This window comes from Trichechus manatus, unplaced genomic scaffold, assembly GCF_000243295.1.
Source record: "Trichechus manatus latirostris isolate Lorelei unplaced genomic scaffold, TriManLat1.0 scaffold00076, whole genome shotgun sequence".
Lineage (NCBI taxonomy): Eukaryota > Metazoa > Chordata > Mammalia > Sirenia > Trichechidae > Trichechus > Trichechus manatus.
Genome location: NW_004444012.1, coordinates 6,641,413 through 6,653,973, shown reverse-complemented (window position 1 = coordinate 6,653,973; position 12,561 = coordinate 6,641,413). Strand labels below are relative to the sequence as shown.

Here is a 12,561-nt window from a genome sequence, read left to right as displayed (position 1 = left end):
CTTGGGAAGGACTCGTGTGAGGAATAAACAAGGAGCAGGAACGGAAAGTCCTCTGTGAAGTAAGAGGAACCATTTGTCTACTAAAATCCAAGGAAAAACTCAGCCTCAGCCTGGCAAGTTTGTAACTGCCCTGCTGCTGATGGCACCCAATCACGCAGGCTCCATTTAGCACATTTCCAGGGGGACCCCATGACCCCACATCTCCCCCAGGAAACCAGTCAATCCTTAGATGTTCATGGGGTCCTTTGTGGTGTCAGAGCACTGGGCCTTCCCAGCTCTGCCCAGGAGAGGATTCATTTCCTAATGTCGATGCCAGAATTGCTAAGACCTTCCAGGGTCCTCCAGATAAGTTCTGGCTGAGATCTGAGTTCAACCTCCTTAAGAAACAGCTGAGGGCAATGGTGGTTCAGTGGTAGAAGTCTCACCTTCCATGCGGGAGACCCAGGTTCGATTCCCACCCAATGCACCTCATATGCAGCCACCATCCATCTGTCAGTGGAGGCTTGTGTGTTGCTTTGATGTTGAACAGCTTCCAGCAGAGCTTTCAGATTAAGATGGACAAAGAGGAAAGGCCTGGCGATCTACTTCCTAAAATCAGCCAGTAAAAACCGTGATTACGGAGCACAACGGTCTGATCTGCAACCATCCCAGGAATGGCACTGGGCCAGGCAGTGTCTCATTCCGTTGTGCATGGGGTTGCCATGAGTCGGAGGCCAGCTCGACAGCACTCACAACAACAAGAAACAACGAGCCCTCAACAGCCTTCAAAAGGAGTTTAAAAAAAAAAAAAAAAAGACACAGGAAAGAAGGAAGCTGGTAAACTGGCAATCATTTCCCTGCGATCTGTTCCTGTTGAAATGATACCTTTCGTGTTTGAAACAAACCCATAACTCAAGCCATGCCCTGGTGAGATACAAGATGAGAATAAGCTCAAGTAACACAGGAAAGGGTTGCTTCTGTCTTTCCTTCCAGATGAACTCTACGCTGAGCAATGAACGCTCGTTAGTTGCGGCAGAATCAGCTACCACTCATGGCGACCTTAGGTATAACAGAATGAAACACTGAGTAGAAATGTTAATAGTGGCTGACCTGGCAATCTCCGGGCTCCCGATAACATGGTCTCGCTGCTTTCTCCCTGCAAAATGAGCAACATTGGTTCAGTAAGGGCTGAAACTCTGAATACCAGGGACTGAAGGGACTTTTGTTTTAGACAATCTTTTGAAATCTTAATTTTCTTTAGCTCTGGTCCGATTCCTGTCACTCAACAATGACTTACTGTTCTCAATGTGTTGCCTCTGCCAAAAACCCTGCACCTTGAGAGTCCAAGTCAAAGCCACCCTGTGTCTCAGAACCCTCTCCTATGGTTAGAGGGATCCACATACCTTACTAAACTTATGGCATAAAAATACTGAAACTGTTGTCAGGCAATTCCACCCCCTGCCTCCAAGTCTCTAGGGCAAAAATTCAGCTCTTTCCAGAGGATGAAGTAGCGTGGAATACAGTTAATAACCCTTCAGGAACGTAGACCTGTTATGTTTCTTTTGAGCAGAAGCTCAAAAGTAGGTAAGCTATCCTACTCACTTGCATTTCTTCGTATTTCCTTATCTCTAACTCCCTGTCTGTTTTATAGGCACGTTCGGAGAGTTCCACTGACCCTTTCTTTGTATCCGTCAGTGTTTGTAAGGACAGGACTTGGTATGCACTCTCTGAGCCCGCAGAGATGCTGGGCATCCAAGCTAAAAAAAAAAAAAGAAGATAAAATTAAAAGTAGCACTCAAATGTCCTGGTGGACTAACAAAGGGAAAAGGGAAACACTGATGGAACAGCAAGAAAGAGAAGTTTTGTGTCACCTGTAAGTCTTCCAGCGGAGCTGGGGACCAGAAGAAAAGCAGCACCGCTGCGTCAGCGAACTCCCTAGTGTATTATTTGCCCTGAGTTGACAACAAGGCAAATGAGGGACCTTTTGTCTTCAGTGCCCAGCACTGTACTAGAAGCTGTAAGCAGGCTGGGTACAGCAACAAGGTAGGAAGATATTGAACACACTAGGTGTCTTGGTTATCTAGTGCTGCTATAACGGAAAATCCACAAGTGGGTGGCTTTATCAAAGAAAAATTTATTCTCTCACAGTCTAGAAGGCTAGAAGTCTGAATTCAGGGTGCCAGCTCCAGGGGAAGGCTTTCTCTCTCTGTCAGCTCTGGAAGAAGGTCCTTGTCATCAATCTTCCCCTGGTCTAGGAGCTTCTCAGCACAGGAACATCAGATCCAAAGGACACGCTCTACTCCTGGCATTGCCTTCTTCGTAGTACGAGGTCCCCAACTCTCTGTACGAGGTCCCCAACTCTCTGCACGCTTTTCTCTCCCTTTATCTCTTGCAAGATAAAAGGTGATGCAGGCCACACCCCAGGGAAACTTCCTTTACATTGAATCAGGGATGTGATATCCTACCCTAATCGTCTTTAACATAACCTAATCTTGCCTCATTAACCACGGGCAGAGATTAGGATTTACAACACACAGGAAAATTACATCAATCACAAAATGGAGGACAACCACACAGTACTGGGAATCATGACCTAACCAAGTTGACACATATTTTGGGGGGACACAATTTAATCCATGACACTAGATTTCTGGAATATTCCAGGAAAGGGTGGTCTTGGCTGGGAACTTGAGGGACTGGACAAAATAATCCAAAAAAAGAGAAAATCAGTCTTAACTCCTAATTTGACCAAAACCCAAAAATCCTAACCCATTGCTGTCACGTCAATTCCGACTCATAGTGACCCTAAAGGACAGAATAGAACTGCCCCATAGAGTTTCCAAGGAGCAGCTAGTGGATTCGAACTGTCGGCCTTTTGGTTAGCAGCCGTATCTCTTAACCACTGTACCACCAGGGCTCCAAACTTAATCTGATCAGGCTAGACCAAAAGTCTGAACCTATGTCTGCACCTCAGAAAAATATTTAAAAAAACAAAACAAACCCATTGTCGTTGAGACGATTCCAACTCATAGTGACCCTATAGGACAGAGCAGAGAACTGTCCCATAAGGCTTCCAAGGAGCAGCTGGTAGATTCAAACTGCTGACCTTTTAACCACTGCATCATCAGGGCCCCAGAAAGATATTCACACCTGTTGAAAATAGATTTTGAGATTGGAGCGCATTTACATTAATAGCTCAGTCACAGGAATTAAATATATGTATATATATTTAATACATGTAGGAAGTATTCAATCAATGTTGGGTTATATATATATGTATACATATATACACACATATATACATATAATAAGCTAAAACCTATTACAAAAATAAAACCTCTTGGGATGTAGTACGAAAGACCTAAGAAATAATGCCTGCACCGCCTGGTTTAATAATTTTCCATTTCTAAGAGGGAAGAGCCAAAGTTCCCCCAAAAAAATTAAGAAGAAGAGACTGAAGCAGAAACTACATTTCTGACCCAATCTGTTAAGGAAACACTCAGGTGCATGCATGCGCGCACACATACAGAAACGCGGTACCTTCTGCGTGAGAGCGGACATATTAAGGTAACATGACTCTGACCAACATATTAGTTGCACAATGGCATCACTTATCACTTCCACTTTGCAAGTAGCCTCAAAGGGAAAATTTGGAGTTGGCCTGAGGGAGCCTCAAGTCAGTGGTTTCCTTCCCCTGACAAATAGCCAGGTATTTTCAGGGACAATTTCAGCTGAGGGAGCAGCTGTAACTAGATCAAACATTCTGATCAGGTCTGTAACATGTGGTTGACAAGACAGCGGAAAGGTTAACACTTTGTTGAGATAACAGCTAGTGTTAGTTAGGTGTTCTCTTTGCCTCATCCACTATTCCATAATGGCTAACAGCCAACAAGCTCAACTGGTTTGGGTACAAAATCTAACCTATTACGAGTGGGCAGTGTAGCAAAGTACCGATAAACTTGAGCTCCAGAGTCACACTGACCTGGGATGGAAACCCAGCTTCACCACTCACTTCTCTGAGCCTTCATTTCCTCATCTATGAAGTGGGAGAACAATGATAAACCTTCAGGAAGTTTTCATGAGGATGAAGTAAAATACTGCATACATATTACTTGGCACAGTTCTTGACCTGTAGGAAGGACTCTGTAAATGTTAGGTTATATAATCAGTGTGAAGAATCCAGGGTAAATAGAGAAAACAGTTAAACATACACACACACACACACACATTCTGTTTAATCATAGAATCCAGCTCAGCATGACTTAACATGCAAGTCTGCATTTTATCGTCTGCTTTTCTGTTTGTTTTTGCCTATAACCAATTGTGTCCAATAGTCTGGCCAACTTTCTGCAGCAGCTAGGGGCTACCAGATCCTTTCTGGCTGGGCCTCTTGGTAAGACAGCCCCAAATTCAAGTCTGACAGGAAAGTGATAGTTACTTACTCACTCCCTGATTCAGGACACGTTGTTGCTGTCAGCGGCTGTCGAGTCAGCCTCCCACCCCTGGTGACCCCATGCGCAATAGATTCTTCTTTTTCTTTTTTTTTTGTCTTTATATTTTTTTAAATTTTTTTCCCCACACAAAAATTTATACATACATTGTTACGTGACTCTAATTGCTCTCCCCGTACTGTGACAGCACACTCCTCCCTTCCACCCCTGATTCCCCATGTCCATTCAACCAGCTCCTAACCCTCTCGCCTTCCCATCTCACCTCCGGACAGAAGCTGCCCGTTTAGTCTCTTGTATCTACTTGAGCTAAGAGGCACACTCTTCACGAGTATCACTTTACATCCCACAGGCCAGTCCAATCCCTGTCTGAAGAGTTGGCCTTGGAAATTGGCAGAACAGATTCTTAATCACTAAGATATTAACCAAGTGGATAGTAGGTAGTACTTTTTTGGCCACTTAAGCTGAACTCTCTAGCCTTGAATGAGCCTTCATAGCCCCTGCTTTTAAAGAGGGCCTCCAATTTGTCTCTCCTCCCCAGGCAAGCCTTCATTTTCTGTCCATTTCCCACCCTGCTGGTCTCCAGCTGTCAGTCCTCCACGTCTGTTCTTTACCATATGTCCACAAGCACAGGAACTGACCCCCTCCACACTCACCTTTCCCCCATTTCACATCCGTGTTTCTCAACAGCCAGAAGCTGCTAACTCTCCAAGAGCCGAGAAAGAGCACTTTGTCTTCCACAGAGGAGCTAGTCCAACACCCAGGGCCACTGATCCAAAAGGCACAGGGAGGCCCAGAGGAAAAAAATGAATACTAATGAACCCAGCCTGCACTATATTCATCCTTATACAAACAGTTGTAAAATGTATCTTACGGAGAGAAAAAAAATCAGTTGCTGGCAAATCAATTCTGACTCATGGTGACACTATGTGTTACACAGTAGAACTGTGCTCCATAGGGTTTTCAAGGCTGTGACCTTTCAGAAGCAGACTGCCAGGTCTTTCTTTCAAGGCACCTCTGGGTGGATTTGAACCACCAATCTTTTAGTTAATAGCCCAGTGCCTAATCATTTGTAACACCCACCCAAACCAAACCAAACCCTCTGCCGTTGAGTGGATTCCGACTCATAGCAACCCTATACAACAGAGTAGAACTGCTCCATAGGATTTCCAAGGAGCACCTGGTAGATTCAAACTGCCAACCTTCTGGTTAGCAGCCATAGCTCTTAACCACTGCGCCACCAGGGTTTCCTGTAACACCCAAGGCCTCCTTTTTATGAAGGAAGGGGCCCATGAATGTCAAAACACTGCTCTGCCACTTCCCTTAAGCAGGGGGGCTTGAGGCGAGCTCACTCCACCTCCAACTTCCCACCTACTTCCTACTTCCTACTCTACCCATCTATTTCCTCTGGCTGAAGCAGGGGAACAGAAACAGCAACTAAGAATTTCAAGAAGATTTTTTGAGTGACCGCCAACATGGATTATACATAACTTTTCACATACCTATCCTAAATCTAACTTAGATGTCTTCACACCACAACCCAAACGCAAGCTAATGGCATCAAAGCCCTTATGCCAGGATCACACCTGCATCATTCAAATGAAGATCTAGGGTGAGATAGCCCTCCTCTGGGGCAAAGCCTCCCTTCCGAAGGGGCACTCGAAAATCCCACAGAAATGGGCATTGACCATATTTGTCACAACACATGGCAATGTTTCTCGCTGACTGATTGAATTTAAAATGAATTAAGCTGAATACTCTAGTCGAGAGTTAGGTCTCAGGCCACATTTACAAAGCCAGAAAGCACAATTCTCTGTCAGCTGCACGCTTTGTTCAGAGTCGAGTATTTTCAGCTTGACGCAGGTGCAGGCAAGAAAACAAAACGAAAACAGTGCTTCCTTTACAGTAAATTTTCGCTATTATGTGGATGGATACCAAGAAATTATTTTGACCAAAATGACTGAGTCCGTTAAAATTAGGCAGAGATACAGTTCAATCTTGATCGGCACATTCAGCTAAGGCTTCCAGCTTCCCACTCTACTTCAACTGGTTATTGCTGTTTTGAGAGACAGGCCTTGAGCTGTAGCGTGTAAACTATGACCCCATCCCAGGAATGAATCAATGTCGTGCGTCCCGATCAGTATGTTTTTTTAATGTCATTGAAAAAAAAAGACTTGAAAGGATTAGAGCATATCACGTGTAGTAAGAGTAAATACTATTTCATGAAACTTGTGGTTTGGTTTTACTCATGCATCTGACGGAGTCACACAATGTAAAATGGCTTCCTTACAGGGGAGTATGTTCAAAACAGTTTGAAACCGACCTGGTGGACCCACACAGTTGGAAATCATGAGGGCCATTTCCACAAAGCCTCTTCCACCCTCACCTCCCATCCGGCGGTCCTGTGAGAGCAGACGTCAGATCCCACCACGCCTCTGCTCAAAGCCTCCCAGGCTCTCCCATCTTAGTAGCAGGAGACCACATGTATTTCCATTTGTTCGCGTCAGCTTCCTAAAAAGAAAAAAATTGCAAGATCAGGCCAGTCTGACTGAAAATACAGGCTCTGTGGTGTAAATAAAAATGACTTTGGGGGCTCTGGGAAGGGATTCCATAGAGACAGACAGCATCCTTGAAAACAAGGGTGAATTTCCCCATTAGGGCTCTATATTTGGAATGGTCTAGCTTAACATACAATTTATAAGACATTCATAAAATTGCCTTTGGAGACTCCTGGGGCTACCTCAAAGAGACAGCCCTCTCCCGAGCAGCTGGCCCTTAGATGGGAATGTCCCCCCGAGGAGGAGGCAGGCCGCATGTGGGAGAAGAGACAGGCAGGAGTCCAACTACGAGCCCCAAATCTAAAGGCCCAGGGGCAAAAGGAGCTTCAAGTGGGCTACTCCACGGAGCTTTGCTCCAGGGAGAGGAGCAGCAGGGAATTACCGCGTTTAATGTAACATTGCATGAGACGGTCAGTTATAACACAAAATGAGGCCCAGTCTTCCAGGATACCACTCAGCATAAAGGACGGAGCCTTATCCCCTCTCTGCTTTTCCTGCTCCAAATCCCTTCACTATCCCCTGCAGCTGTACCCCTAAACGTGGTGGCTCTCTCCTCACATCCATGTGGACACCTCAAATGGGACAGAGAAGAGGTGCCCCCAAGAAGGCAGAGATGTCCCGACTCTGGAGTGTCAGCTCCTGGATATCAGGTGGCAAAATTGTGGCTTATTACTCATTTGTTGACTTGGCTGCTATCTGTCTCCTCGGCCAATACGTGAGCTCGTGAGAATGAGCACCTTGTCGGTCTTGTTCTTCGCCAGACTCTCGGTGCCAATGACAGTACATGACACTACATCACATATATTTTAAAACGATGAATAAAGTTAGACCACAGAATGGAAGCTGTCGGGGCCCGTGGGTTCCCAGAACGCAGCCAGTCATCAGGCAGATTCTGAAAGCAGGGACACTGGAGGTTTGCACCCTCTGCACCTGTGTGTGTCCTTTACGTTGACCAGCCAGCTTAGACGCATTTGGTATCACTGTGTCTTTGTGTGTTTACTAAATGAGAAGAAATGGCAGGAAGGAAGTGCCTGAGCAAAGGCGCCGAGGCTTGAAGGGGCACCAGGAACAGCAATGATCAGGAGTGGCCAAGGAGCAACCTAAGAGGTCAGATACCCGGGAGAGCATGGCTGAAGGTCAGGCTGCAGGAAAAGGTCTAGTTGTGAAGGTGTGTGATGTTATGAAGTTTGGACTTGTATTCTATAGGCAAACGGGGATTCCTTGGCAGTTTGGAAGCAGAGCAATGACATGACCAGGTAACTCCAGAAGAACGTGAAAGAAGGATCAGAGAAAACGAGGTCTCATCAACCAAGGCAAACGGTTAAGAGGCTATGACACATGTCCACCGAGGAGGTGACTGGGCCTAGTCCAAGATGTGGCCATGGAGACGGAGAGGAAGCTGGTGTGGGACAATTACAGAAAATGCGGGTCTGGATGTTAGGAGAGATGTTGGATATTCAGATAGGACAGTCACGTAAGTCATGGGTGATGCCATGGAAGAAAATCAAACACCTAAACTGAGTAACGGATCGCTTAGAAAATCTGATGAAAGCTAAAGATCTTTCCCCTGGAAAAATACACACAAAAAATTGGATATAATTTCAGAGGCTTCACAGACACACCCCAAAATCTAAGTAAAAGGTCCATGGGCCCCAGTTAGGAACCCCTGACGGAGAGGAAAAAGAATGATAGAGAAAGAGTCCTGGGGAACGCCTCACTCAAGGGGTGGGCTGAGGAAGACTGTGGTCCCCAACCTTTGTTGGCGCTACAGAAACATTGATCATTGCCCATCAAAGAGGCAGGAGAAGCGGAAGAGAGGGTAAGAGCAGAAAGCCAGAGAAAACGAGAGGAACTTTGCTCCTGTGGCCAGAGGAGCCTTAGATAACACCAGGGAGAGTCAGAGACGGAGCTGACTTCTAGTCCTCTAGATGTTTTGAAAAGACATTGCTCAGGTAGGAGCAGCTAGAAAGCCTCATCAAAGAGCTCAGATTGGCCCAAAAATAGAGTCAGACGCAAGCAGAGTGCTAAGTTCTCAGGAAGCTCGAGAGGAAGAAACTTCCTAGGTAGAAGTAGGCCCCTTTCTCTAGAAAACTCACCAAGACTCGTCTCCTGAATGAACTAATAACCTCAATTTATACTCTTTCCATACAGAATGGACTGCACGTGTGTTGTGGTTGTTAGATGCCGTCGAGTCGGTGCCGACTCATAGCGACCCCCTGTATAACAGAATGAGACACTGCCCGCTCCTGCACCATCCTCATGACTACTGTCATGCTTGAGCCCACTGTTGCAGCCACTGTGTCAGTCCATCTTGTTGAGGGTCTTCCCATTATCAGGAGGGATCAGTCCCTAGACAAGGACATCACACATGTGTGTAGGTGTGTGTAAGTGACTACATGCATGATTAGTATTGTGTGTATACACTGAATAGCCTATCTGTGTGTGCATATATATGTAGATATATACATATACAACACAAAGATGTTTATACACACATATGTATATGTATACGGTTAGCTGCCATAACAACCCCATGCACAAGAGAAGAAAACACTACCAGGTCCTTGTACCACCCCCATGATAGGTTGCAGATCAGACCGTTGTGATTCATAGGGCTTTCATTGGCTGATTTTTGGAAGTAAATTGCCAGGCCTTTATTTCTAGTCTGTCTTAGAGTGGAAATTCAGTTGAAACCTGCTAAGCATCATAGCAACACACAAGCTTCCACTGACAGATGGTGGCTGTGAGTGAGGGCATTGGCTGGGAATCAAAATTAGGTCTCCTGCATGGAAGGCGAGAATTCTACCACTGTTCCTGTGTGTGGGTGTGAGTGTGTGTGTGTAAACATATATTTACATATACATATATATACACATAAAGGTACATACTGATCCACTTGACACATATACATATGCGTGTAGAGTATAAATCTGGATTATCCCCTTGCCACATGCAAGACCAAAGACTCGGTGCAATGAAGAGAATGTAAGGCTCTATTCTCAAGGGCGAAACAGTACAGAAGAGGTGACAGCCTTAGGTAATCCAGTGAAGGGGATCCCATGAAACACTGGAGGGTACAGCAAGCCTATCAATCCTGCTGTGGGCAGGGAATTTAAAAGGAAAACTCGCACCCTTTCTCCAGAAATGATCTAGAAGAAGCCAATATTCTTTGAGATCACCGTATTCCACATTTCAAAATGAAACCAAAAGCAATTTATTGGGAATTTCCACATGCGCTGCCCAATGCTGGTTGTTTTAGCTAAAGAAGCATAAGACCTGATCCTGGACCTCAAATAATCTATGGTTTAGCTGTGCAGATAAGGAAAGGACACAGAATATTATCTGGCAACATAAAACCTAAGTAAAAGGTGGAAGTATTTGGGGGGGAGGTGGAGAAAAGTAAAAAGCTCATTCTGGGGCGGGGAGGTCAGTGAAGGTTAGAGTTCACTTGGGAATCAGACCCTCTCCTTTATGAACTAAAGTCAAAGATGCAAACTTGGGAGAGGTGGGGCTAAAGTCAGAATATGTAGAAGGTGGGTGTGGAATCTTCACTATCCTCAGACATCCACAGAGTTTGGTTGATTACATTTGTAGGGCTTTCATGAGGCAGGGGGTGTATCCGGACAGTCTACAGTTTTTTAATTTTGGAACCCCTGAGTGAGGAAGAGTATCACTCTTTAACGTTTATGTAACATCCACAAAGTACCTTCTATAGGTTGCTGTGACTGAAGACTTGCTCCTTTATATCACCCAATGTTCTCTTCATGAAAAGTCTCTGGAGAAATGTCTTTCTGGTCTCAGTATCAGAGTCAATCTTCTCTTGAGCAATTTTTTTTTTTTTTGTCTTGCATGTAACAGAAATTGAATGTTAGACTAGGCCTCCCTTTTTAACCTGACTGCCAGAAATTCACCAGACAAATTTTGTCTCCCTTGTAGCAAGCGAGGTCTCTGAGTGGCACAAATGGTTTGCGCTCAGCTACTAACCTGAAGGTTGGCGGTTCAAACCCACCCAAGGGGTGTCACGGAAGAAAGGCCTGGTGATCTGCTTCTGTAAAGATTATAGCCAAGAAAACCCTATGGAGCAGTTCTACTAGCCAAGAATATCCTGCGGAGCAGGTCTACTCTCTGACACACGTGGTCGCTGTGAGTCTTAACCAGCTCAGGTTTTTGTAGCAGTGATTGAACTTTGGGTGCATTTTTTAAAAACTGTCATTTCTGGCTTCATTGTGTGTGCCTTGTTTTTCATTTTACACACTTTTTTGCAGGTTATAGCTTGTACGCAATCTTGAATTCTTTTTTTTTTGGACAAGGTGGCATGGAAATATATAAATGAAAGAGCAGAGGGAGGCTTCGCGTCCGGAACATGATGGCTTGAAAGATACCTACTTCTGTGTCTAGAGTTAGGGTGTCTGACAATGATGATCCGTGTGTCACATACGGCCTTAGGGCAACCCAGCCGTGATTACAGGGGGTCAGGCAGATCTCAGCCCAGCTCATAGCTCTCTGCTGTTGACCACATGTGTGATCTCAGGCAAATTATCCTCTAACCGTAATTTTTCATCTCTAGAACAGCAAACTCTTTGTATTTGGGGGTGGTGAATTAAATGAGGAAATGTATAAAAAGCACTTAGCACAGGGCCTGGCGCGTAGAACGCACTAAATCAACATTAGCTATTGCTGTTATTGTCTCCACTACCACCTGGCCCAGCAGGGGTCAAGCCGCCATAGCCGGCCTGCTCCACGCAGGCACTCGCAGTGCGGTTGTAAGAAAGCTCGCCGCACGTCTCCTCACCTCTCCCCACCACTCTCCTCTTCTCCCCACGTCTCCCACAGATGCTAGGCAGCTGCCTCCCGGCCCGGTAGGGATCACTCTGCCGGAGCACACCTCCACAGCCGCCGCCCTCCTCTGGGGCAACTGGACGTGTATCTACCGCCAGGCTTGCAAACTGCTACGCAGCAGAGACCCAAATGCGCAAGTTAAGTCAAAGCCACAACGACAGTAGTCCCTACCCCAGCCCGCCTCTGCGCTCTGATGGCTAAAGGGACCTGCGAGGGGACAAGGGGTCCTCGGCAGCCGGGGCTGAAACGCCCCAAGCGGCGGTCCCAGACGGCGGGGTAAAGGCTGCGAAACGGCGCGAAGGAAAGGGGGGTCCCACGAGAGTCGCTTCGTGAAGCCCATTTCCTCGCGCTCACCTCCTCTGCAGGACGCGGAGTTGGTGGCATTCAGTGTAACCGAGAGACGCCGCCCGCCCCCCAGTCTCCTCTCCCGACTTCACCCTTTGGCTGGGGGTCGTGGAAGTCAGGGGGGAAAAGAGAACCTTGGGAGGCCCAGGTCTCTCGGCACTACCGAGTACTGGGGACAGGTTTCGGAGAAGAGCAGAAGGGCGCCACACACTTCCTACCGCCGATAACATCAGCGTGTCAGGTGGTTCGTGCGAGTGTGTGTGAGTGTGTGCGCGTGTGCGCGTGTGCGCGCGCGCGGGCGACGGAGAGGGCGCGCGCTCCCACAAAGTTTGTGCCTGCGGGTGCGCCTCCGTCGGGCTCGCCGGGCGCGGAGAGCGGCGGCGGGCGGCCCG

General features: G+C 46.6%; 1 long non-coding RNA gene across 4 annotated transcripts in view; it reads right to left on the bottom strand.

The window, feature by feature from the left end:
• Positions 1-1,085: 1,085 nt before the first annotated feature.
• Positions 1,086-12,561, bottom strand: part of LOC111821297 (uncharacterized) — a 12,694-nt gene continuing 1,218 nt past the window's right edge. For 2 of the 4 annotated variants that reach the window (XR_002824734.1, XR_002824735.1), the window contains exons 2-7: positions 6,814-6,938; positions 5,084-5,196; positions 3,962-4,122; positions 2,981-3,129; positions 1,655-1,736; positions 1,086-1,135 (exon numbers count right to left, since the gene is read on the bottom strand). This is a non-coding gene — a long non-coding RNA (uncharacterized LOC111821297). Of the gene's footprint in view, positions 1,136-1,654; positions 1,737-2,980; positions 3,130-3,961; positions 4,123-5,083; positions 5,197-6,750; positions 6,939-12,561 lie in introns of all 4 variants that reach the window. The other 2 variants (XR_002824736.1, XR_002824737.1) reach the window with 2 other exon arrangements.